Raw genomic sequence first — 9,833 nt, 5'->3', positions numbered from 1 at the left:
TATCTATCTATCTATCTATCTATCTATCTATCTATCTATCTATCTATAATCATCATCTATTTACCCTTCTACCATCTATCTGTATTCTCTCTCTCTCTCTCTCTCTCTCTCTCTGTCTCTCTCCCCTTTTCTCTTTCTCTCTCCTCTAATGATCCTGTTTCTGTGGATTCCCGGAAGAATACACATAGTAATGTCTCTTACACAACTGCATAGATTCCCACATTTTCAACCTTGCAATCCATTCAACCATCCCACTATTAGTTGGCACATGTGAAACTTTTTCTTTATAATGTTTACAGTGCAGATACTCCTACAAGTCTCCTTAGTGGCATTTGCCATGGTGCCTCAGATAAAAGAAAAACAATCTGAATTTTTCCCATGACACATGCATGCTCATAGGTCTATAGAAGCCATCATCCGGTAATAGTGACTACTGGAGATAAGAGAAGTATTCGAAGAGTCAGTCCCTCTCTCTGTAATACTTCAGTTTTACAATACGGAAAACCCAAGTATGCATTACTTAAAATATTAAATATTGTTTTAAAACGTTAATGAAACCAATATTGGCTTAAAAAAAATTAAGCTCCTCTTTCCAGAGCGTCTTTTGTGGGGAACATTAAAAGGTGCTAGTGGAATCCAACTTTGTCTAGTTTCATTTCTACAATGGGGTTGCAAAATATTGAAAACTGTATGTGAGTAGACAAGCCTGGGAGGAGGCCATGTGGGTAGTTCATCACCCAACTGAGCAGCATGGTCCTCTGCTTTTGGTGTCAATTGACAACATTCAACTTTTACTTTCAACTTTGCCTCTTGCGTAAGGCAAGCGGGGTCTAATAAATGGAAATGTCTTAACATTTTATCACAGAGGATTCCTGGAACATAGTTGCTTGCGTCTCTGAAAAATCTATCCAGGACTTCCCAGAAAAGACCAGGCCTGGAATCTAGGATTGCATCATGGTGCAGAGATTGGGTTCCACCACTAAGTCAGTAGGGCATCATGGGACCATCATCTGGCCTCAGGGTCATTGGAGTACATTAGGAAGGTTTGCTAAGAATTAATCAGGATACCTCCTGCAATTTTTACTAGGATATTGTTTCCTAACTGTTGCTATCATCTTACATATTTTTTGAAACATGGTGTGAAGATGCTAGGTCTCACTAGCCCAGCTTTCCCAGAGGCCTCTGTTCCAGATATGCTCTCTTTTTCTATTATTATTGAGAATTTCATACATACAGATAATATGTTTTGAACAAATCCACACCCCATTCTCTTCTTTTCAATTTCTCCCTTATCTTCTGCCTCCATTTTTACTCTCAAATCCATGTGCTCTAAACAAACAAACAAAAAAGCAAACAAAAAGAAACCACTGAGGGTACTTAGTAATTCCTGTACAAGCATGGGTGTAGGATTATCTAATGGGGCACGGGATGCCACTCAAGTTATGGTTTCTGAAGACAGTTTACTCTTCCTTCACTCAGCAGTCATTCATTGTCAATGGCTCCTTGGCTATGAGTGACAGTTATTTCTTCCCCGACCTACGCCAGGAATTTGGCTGGCTTGATCTTGTGCAAGTCTTGATAGGCAGTCCCAGATGTTGTCATTTCCTGAGTGCTGCAGCTCCATCATGTCCAGCAAATAATGTATGACCACAGGAATCCATACAATCTTTCTGCTCTTGTTATGGAAGTACAAAGTGTATCTGATTATATCATGAGCCCTAATGCAATTATTAATGCAATTATTCTGTTAAATGGCCATACTATGAAAGTGCCCCCTAAGTTGTCTTGTCTTTATTTTTATAGATTTATCTATCTCTCACTGTCACCACAGGGGTTTCTTTTTGCAGTGGTGACTAGTGCAAGGGTTCACAACTAGTCAATGTGCAGAGAATTGGAGATCTTGTCATGTGTAATATTTAGCTTTAAATGGGATCTCTGTCTCTCTGTGTCTCTGTCTCTCTCTCTCTCACACACACACACGCACACAAACACACACACACACAGGGGAGAGGGAGAGACAGAGAGACAGAGAGCAAGACAGAAAGAGAGAGAGAGAGAGAGAGAGAGAGAGAGAGAGAGAGAGAGAGAGATCAGAAATCAGCATAGAAGATGGGCCAGAAACATTTCTGGTTTCTTGCCCAAGCACTCCAGACCTTTGTACTTGCTGTTCTTCAGTCTGTGTTTGTTGCTCCTGCTCCTGTTCTCTCCAGAGAATCACTGTGTAGCCCTAACTGGCCTGGAGCTCACTGTGTAGACAAAGCTGGATTCAAATTTATAGAGATTAGTCTAACTCTGCCTCCTGAGTGCTGGGATTAAAGTCTGTGTCATTATGCCTGACCTAGGTTTGCTTTCTTTTAGTCCAACTCTCATGGCAAGATCTTGTGTACAGTTCCAAAGTCATATCCTTGAAGGAGCCTTCTCTGACCACCCAATTAATCCCTATAGAGTTACTCTGATTACATCACCCTGCCCTATATCCTATAAAGCAAATATACTGTCTAGAACTATGCATTATTTCTATGTTGTCTGTCTCCTCTCAGTCAAATGGGAAAGTTGTAAGATCTTATGTTCACTGCTGAATGCTTCACAGCCCCAGATTCCTCATAGGAACTCCAGAATAGCTTTAGAATACATGTGTCAGTGGCTTTTTGTACAGTGGCTCTCAGGTTGGTAACTACATTAGAATTATAAAAGAACAAATAGGCACTTTTAACTTTTACTTTTTAACTTTTTACCTTTTACTAATTTAGAAGGGCTCCAAGGGAGCCCAGGTCTTGAAATTTTTTTTTAAACCTATCTGAATGGTTCTAATATATGTCCAAGCCTGAGACCTCTAGGCCCATGATATTTCTCATCCTTCTTCTCCCACCCCGTGCCTCGGTTCCTTCTTGATGCTGTTAAAATTCACCAGGATGAAGATTATGGGGATTCGAGCCATCATCACAGGGAAAGAGCGAGATGAGATTGGAACTGGAATAAGATGCAAGGTGTTTGAGACAGGCCAGGGAGGTAACCATGTGCCTGGCTCCTTTTCCTTTCTCCCCCAGTTCTCTCTTTATACAGTGCTTCATCCTTGGTGCCAACAGTACCCAACCTTCCCAGTGCTGGGGCCCTTTAACACAGTTCCTCACTTTGTGAAGACCTCCAACAATAACATTATTTTCGTTGCTACTTCAAAACTGTAATTTTACTACTGCTATGAATCATAATATAAATATCTGTGTTTTTGATGATTTTAAGTGAGCCCTGTGGAAGGGCCATTCATTACTCCAAAGGGGTCGTGACTCACAGATTGAGAACCACTCTCTGTAGTCTTCCATGCCTTTGTAGAACTTTCTAAAATGACCTCTCTATGTGTTTGTAAATTCTATTTTTTTTCACCCTAAAAACACCCCAAGCTAAAAAGCTCTCCAGCCGGGAGATCACTCTGCGTATTATTGTGGGTTATCTATGTATAAGAAAGAACTCTCATGCAAAAATCTCATCCCATCCTTATACAAGGAGGCCACACAGATTACACTTTACCACAAATCCCAGATGATGCTATGGTCTACTCAGACGAGAGAAGTGGGGGAGAGAATTGGCATGCAGGAACTTGACCCTTCTGTAGCCTGTGGGAGTTGCAGAGTTCTTGGGAAAACAACAAACATCATGACATTTGGAGAAGATGGGCTATATGAATTCTTGAGTTTTGGGAGTCTCTAAACAAAGGGCCTCTCGTCTGTCAATTAAACGGTTGATTTATGAGGAGTGAAGTTTGCACGTCATTTGGACATACCATGCTCTGGGGATGCAAAAAAAGAAGAAAATGTAATTTTATTTGGAAGATCTTTTAGACTGTTGGCTGTCCATTGCTGAGAATGTGCAGAAAGAAAAGCAGGGGCTGGAGCTGACACAGCAGGGAGAGTGGATTGGACAGGATGCAGGGCCTGGCCCCAAGTGTAGCATTATATTGCTTGCAGCTGTGGGTTGGTTTAGGGGGTCCCATTTCCCTAGATTCCTGGAGGGTCTTCTTTCTCCCTGATGAGGTGATGAGGACACACAGAACATGTTGAGTTCAGCCTTATGGGCTTGGATGGAAATTTGTGTTCTGTATCTGCGTCAGACCATGTGAAACTCAGCAGATCAGATACTCTTCTCTACTGGGACATACAGGGGAAGAGGCAGGTGGGGCGTGGCAGAGTTCTTACAGTGACTACAAAGTGCACATGCTGTTCTCCTCTGTTTTAGCAATTCACGTTCTCCTGTGGAAAATTAGTGAGAAAGACTCATAGTGGCTTAAATGTCTGCTTCCCCCAGGACACCTGTTTGTTGAGCAATACTAGAGGAGGCTTTGGAGAGGTTTACAAAAGACCTGACAGGGAAAAGGATGAGGAATGAAATGGAGGTTCCCCCTGGAGTTGAAGAGAGGATGAAGGAAGATACCACAGGCAGTGGAGAGTACAAAAGGGAACAGTGCAAAAAAGCTAGCTTTCTTACTCATCTGTCCAACAGTTTCATAGTCCTCTACTGAGCCCCTTTTGGTATAGCTACTTTCCCAAGCCTGGGAGGTGTATCAGGTTGAATATAAGCATGTATTTTCTATATAAATTTTCCTTGTCTTAGACATGTTCTATATGTGTGGCTCTTTTCTCTGTGGCTTTACATAGACTCTCTCCTTTAAATTATATTTTAGGTATAATAAATTCCCCATTTATTTTAATTATAATATATTTCAAATATATTATAAATTATGCACATTTTTATGTTTTAGTTTTTTATGTGTGTATCTGCCTATCTGCTAGAGCTTTGAGCTCTGCAAGCTGGGTTCATGGATGGTCATTGTCCTCTTTATCTCCCATGCATGTGGAAGGTACATCAACAAAGATTGGTTAAATGAATTTGACAACCAACATTTAATTTGGAGAGATAGACTGGTTAGTCTGTACCTGTTTATACAGTGATGGTGATAGTGACAAAAGAGACGATGATGATGCTGACTGCTGCTATTGATGAGCCCATCTCTTCATCTGCTCTAGGAATGGAGTACTGTTTAGAAAGAAGATGATGAAGTCCACCAATTTTAAATTTCAGTTTTCAAGTGATCAGCACTTTCAGAACCATCCCATAGAGGATCAGTGAGTGAGCCAAAGCTATTAGCCACTGCTTTGATTTGACTGATACAGTTTTGTTGGGTTTAATCAATATGGTCTTTTTTTATTTTTAACTCATTGTTCCTTTTACCATCAACACAAAGCAGACTCTAAGCATGTATCACATCCAGGCAGTACTAATTGACAAGGACAAAGATAACAATATAACAACAACAAAAACTAATATTTTTCGCATCTCTTCCTGAAGCAAAGTCTATTATGAATACTTTATACCTCGTTTCATTTCATTTATTCTTCAAGAGATTTCACATGGCTAGTAATAATATTATTCTCATTTTAACATAAAGAGACAGAAACACTAAGAGCTTACATAATTCACTCTACCTCTGAGACTGTATTCTAAATATCTCTGCCAGAGTGTCTCCCCCATTGGGCTGTTGACTAGGAAGTTATGCATTCAGAGATAATTATGTTACCTCCTGGGTTGAAGACCTGTTTCTGGTAACATTCCTAGAACTGGAATTACCTTATTGTGCTTCAAGACATGTGTTCTTTTCCCCTTAACAGCATCTTGCACACCAAAGGAAACATTAATGTCTGATGTGTTGTAAATCCCTATGTTCTTCCTGTCCATACAGCCTCAACTGTAATTACCTGGCTTCTTGTCTACTTACCTCTCAAGTTCCATAAGAGTCATTTTCATCTCTTGGTATCTATTGCCTGATTCTCAAGGAATAATTTGTTTAATTACATAGTTATTTAAAATAAAATGCAATTTACATACAACTTCTTAAAAGACTTCTATAAGAATGTGTATTGATATTTGATTTATTCATTCATTTCAGTGCTGTTAATAAGTACTTAATAAGGGAGAACTGACCGTGTTATGGATTCAGATACAAGTGTAAAAATTGTACCTAATTCCAGCTCATGAGATGCTTACAGTTTACTATTGGAAGTCCTGACATTTCTCAAAATTGTCTAATTACAGGTTGGGATAGTGGTATGGAAGAAAATTATAGGTGGTATGGAGAAAATATATAACTAAACAAAAAAATATTGCTTGTTTCCAGAGAAAACACACAACCCTACCAAGCAGTCAGGTGGGTCATCTTTTCTTTCTGAAGGATGCAAACACTGCTCTAGCAGGTCCATTGGATGCAGATTTGGGCAAGCCTGACAAAGTAAGTGTATTTCTGCAAAGGATATTAGTATCATTCATTCAAAGAGATCTCAGCTATTACTAACTACAGCTTTCTAGATCCTGAAGAAGCTAACAGCAAGTTTCTAGCAAATCTGGTTGTATGGGGGTGAATGTAAAGCTACGTCATTATATAAGGATTCCTTCACTATTATTGGGAACAAATAAGAGATTGGCCTCTTTTTCAAAACCTTATGTGGTGTTTGGGGCCTATCCTAATGGTCTCTTTGAGGTGATGTTAAACAGAATCCAGAACAAAACTCAGGGTATCTCAAATCCCAGTTGAGGTTTTCCAGTGATATATTCCAAACTTATCTTGGTACCACCTACTTGTGAGGTAAACCAGATAGCTGAAATCAAATTCCTAATCCTGGAGAATGTCCTGATAGAGTTTTTGTTTTATTTAGAAGAGGGATCATAAGATATTATTAAAACAACTTGAACATCTGGTTTGGGAATAAAGTCATTTTATTTTGCAACTGCCAAGCCACAGAGCCAAGCTTACCAAGAAAGTCTTGTCTCTCCCAGTCTTCTGTAAAGCTGAATATCCAATGCTAATACTACAAACTCTCCAACACAAATGAAGAAGAAAAAGCGAATAAGGTTCTCATGACTCATGGAAAATTTACCTGGTGATTGTATAATCAGAGCAGCAAGGGACAATCAGAATCCTTTTCGAATCTGTTTTCTCAAGCTAATTGTCCCTCTGTAAGCCCTCAGTGGGGAAAAAAACACATTAAAAAGTAATATTCAAAGGAATTGTTCATTGAATGCCAGTAAAGTTTCTCCTCCTAGCACTGAACGTCCCCTTCCCATGGAGTTTAAGTACTGGTGTCTGTCTTAGAGAAAATAAGCATCAAGTTACCAAGAACTGAAAGAGAACACCTGGAGTGAGGTGCTTCACTCTTCTTGTATATTCAGGACTAGTGGGGCTATTCTTTCATTGCCTAATTATTCTGCCTGAGTCCTTTAGTTATTTAAGTACATTTTATTGTTCAACAAATATCATCTAAACTTCAAGACTTGAAACTCCGTGTTATGATATAATGACATTTACATTTTAGCAACTTAAACACAGAACAGATAGGTATAAAACTATTGCTAATGATGAAAAAGGTCACAAAAGCAATGAACAAGCTTTGAAACAGCGATTAACTGACCCTCCCCTTTCTTCCTGGCAAACCCACGGCATACCTTTTTACATTCTGGTTTAAGAACAAAGTTGAAGCCTACCTCCTGTCCCTAAACCTGAGCTTCCAAACAAGGACACTGACGTCCCCAAATAGAACATAACTATGTCATGTCTGCTTAGTTACAGTATCAAAGAGTTGGAAAACAGCCCAGAGATCTGTTTTGCTTCAATCTTTGTTTTGCACTGACCCACACTGGGGAGGTAACCTGCTCCAATCTCCCAGCATGTCACCAGTGGCAAAGCTCTGGCGGGAACCCAAGTCTCATGACATCAGTCCAGGACATTTGCCTGCTGTCTTTAGTGGACACTGTAACATTTTTGTTTTATCTTTCTCAACCGTATCTCAACTGACTTACTGTGCTTTTGTAGCTTGAAGATCCTAGACAGGGAGAAAAGTAAAGATACAGTGGTCAGGAGTTAAGTCATTTTTTTTGGGGGGGCGGGGTGTTGGCAATGAGTATCAACAAAGAGTAGATTGTAGGTGCTTAAACAGGGAAAACGTACCAGAAGCCAGCAATTGAACCAGTCTTGAGCATTTTATTAACTGTGTCAGGATTTGTAGAGTGTGGACAACTCATGTTCCTATGACACCTCAAGTGTTCTTTGCAAGGGTAGGGACTTGAAACAGAAGAGGGGAACAGAGAGGGTAGGAGACAGACTCAGCGATGGAGTCTTTGATATTTGTTAATTCTCTTGCATCAGCTACCTACCTAATGGGAATGCTGAGAAAGAACTTGCGTGTGCCAAACTGATGATGTTATTTTTTGCATCTGATACCGCCTTGCCAAAGGAAGTTCAGCTATAAACAGGTTTTTAGGCTGACAATCCAAGTCTCCTCACAGGATTGACTCAGCGGATATTCTGTCCAAGGTACATAGAGTAAGTTTGCTAAGTCTGGGTCATTCTGATAAATTCTTGAAAACAGGGACCCCAGACAGCAAAGAGAGAACATCAAAGACCTCCTAAGGCTGGAACCCAGAGTTGGCTAATAGCCTGTGTCCTCACTTCACTTCAGCTCTGGCTTGCGGTGGGAGGATGCTCATAGACAAACCTCCTCCTTTGCCATCTATGGAGCCATCTGCTCAGCTGCAGTGCCCTGAAGAATCCTCTGTGCTGCTAGCTTTGAGAAACCTTCTCAGTAGATCATCTAGCCTCAGGGGTAAGTGTATGGAGGGAGATGAATATTGTTATTAAAAAGCTATCCTGTGTGCAGGAAGAAGGAATGACAAAGAACAGGGTGTGGGAGAGATTCTTGGAAGACCCTGGGGGAGCAGGAAGTGCGTCCCAGACTCAGATGGGACTAAGTAACAAGGAACCAGATCGTTGTCAAACTTATACATTAGAATTACAAAGCTAAAATCACACATTATAGGGTATCATCCAAGTCTCTTCTAGCGCAAGTAGGACTCCAGAAAGTTCCACCATAGCGTAATGTTGACAGCCAAGAAGCCACACTTAGGATATATTAGGGATGGAGACAACCATGACAAGTTAACTCATTTTTCAGTCCTTGGGGAGGAAGTTGGTGAATGATTCCTATATTTGGACACCGTGTCTTACATTTCCATTAAGTGTCATATTTGCATTTAGTGCAGGTACTGAGCAAGCTTGAGATGCCCACTAATGTAAGCTGTAAGTAGGATTCCGTGGAAGAATTCTCTATACCACAAAGAGGTAGAGCTTGATGTCTCAACTGGTCAATGTGGCTGGGTTTGGGAATCAGTAAGGGAATTTCTGGGGTCTGGTGAGAGTGGATCAAACAGGCAAGACAAACAGGTACAGGTCTCCTGTCCACAATTGCTCCTTTACCCTCTCATTCAGAGCATTGCAGGGGTCATAGAGAAGCTGCAGTGGTTAGGAGCACTTCCTGCTCATCCAAAGGACTACAGTTTAGTTCCCAGCACTCAGGTCATCTAGCTCACAACTGTCTATAGCTCCAGTTCCAGGAAATCCCCTGATCTATTCTGACTTTTGACACCAATATCCGTGTGGTATACTCTCACACAGACATGGATGTATACACATACAAATAAATCTTTAAATCTTTAAATAAAGGCACATTGCAGGATGTCAGTCATCTGTTATTCTTCTTTTTCTTGTTGTATATACTTTTATTTTCTATTCAGGAGCTGTGGACCATATGAGAGAAAGAGTCTAGGACCTTGAGTTGTTGGGATCAAGTCCTGACCTCACCATGGTCAGTGTAGCGATAAACTCTCGTGCACTGTGTAGAAGCATCACCTGTCAATAAAGAGCTGAATGGCCTATAGCAAGGCAGGAAAATAGGTGGGACATCACAGAGAGAGAGAGAGAGAGAGAGAGAGAGAGAGAGAGAGAGAGAGAGAGA

Source organism: Grammomys surdaster, unplaced genomic scaffold (genome assembly GCF_004785775.1).
Source record: "Grammomys surdaster isolate TR1022 unplaced genomic scaffold, NIH_TR_1.0 322, whole genome shotgun sequence".
Taxonomy (NCBI): domain Eukaryota; kingdom Metazoa; phylum Chordata; class Mammalia; order Rodentia; family Muridae; genus Grammomys; species Grammomys surdaster.
The sequence above is the reverse complement of the archived record's forward strand: the minus strand, read 5'-3'. Positions refer to the sequence as shown.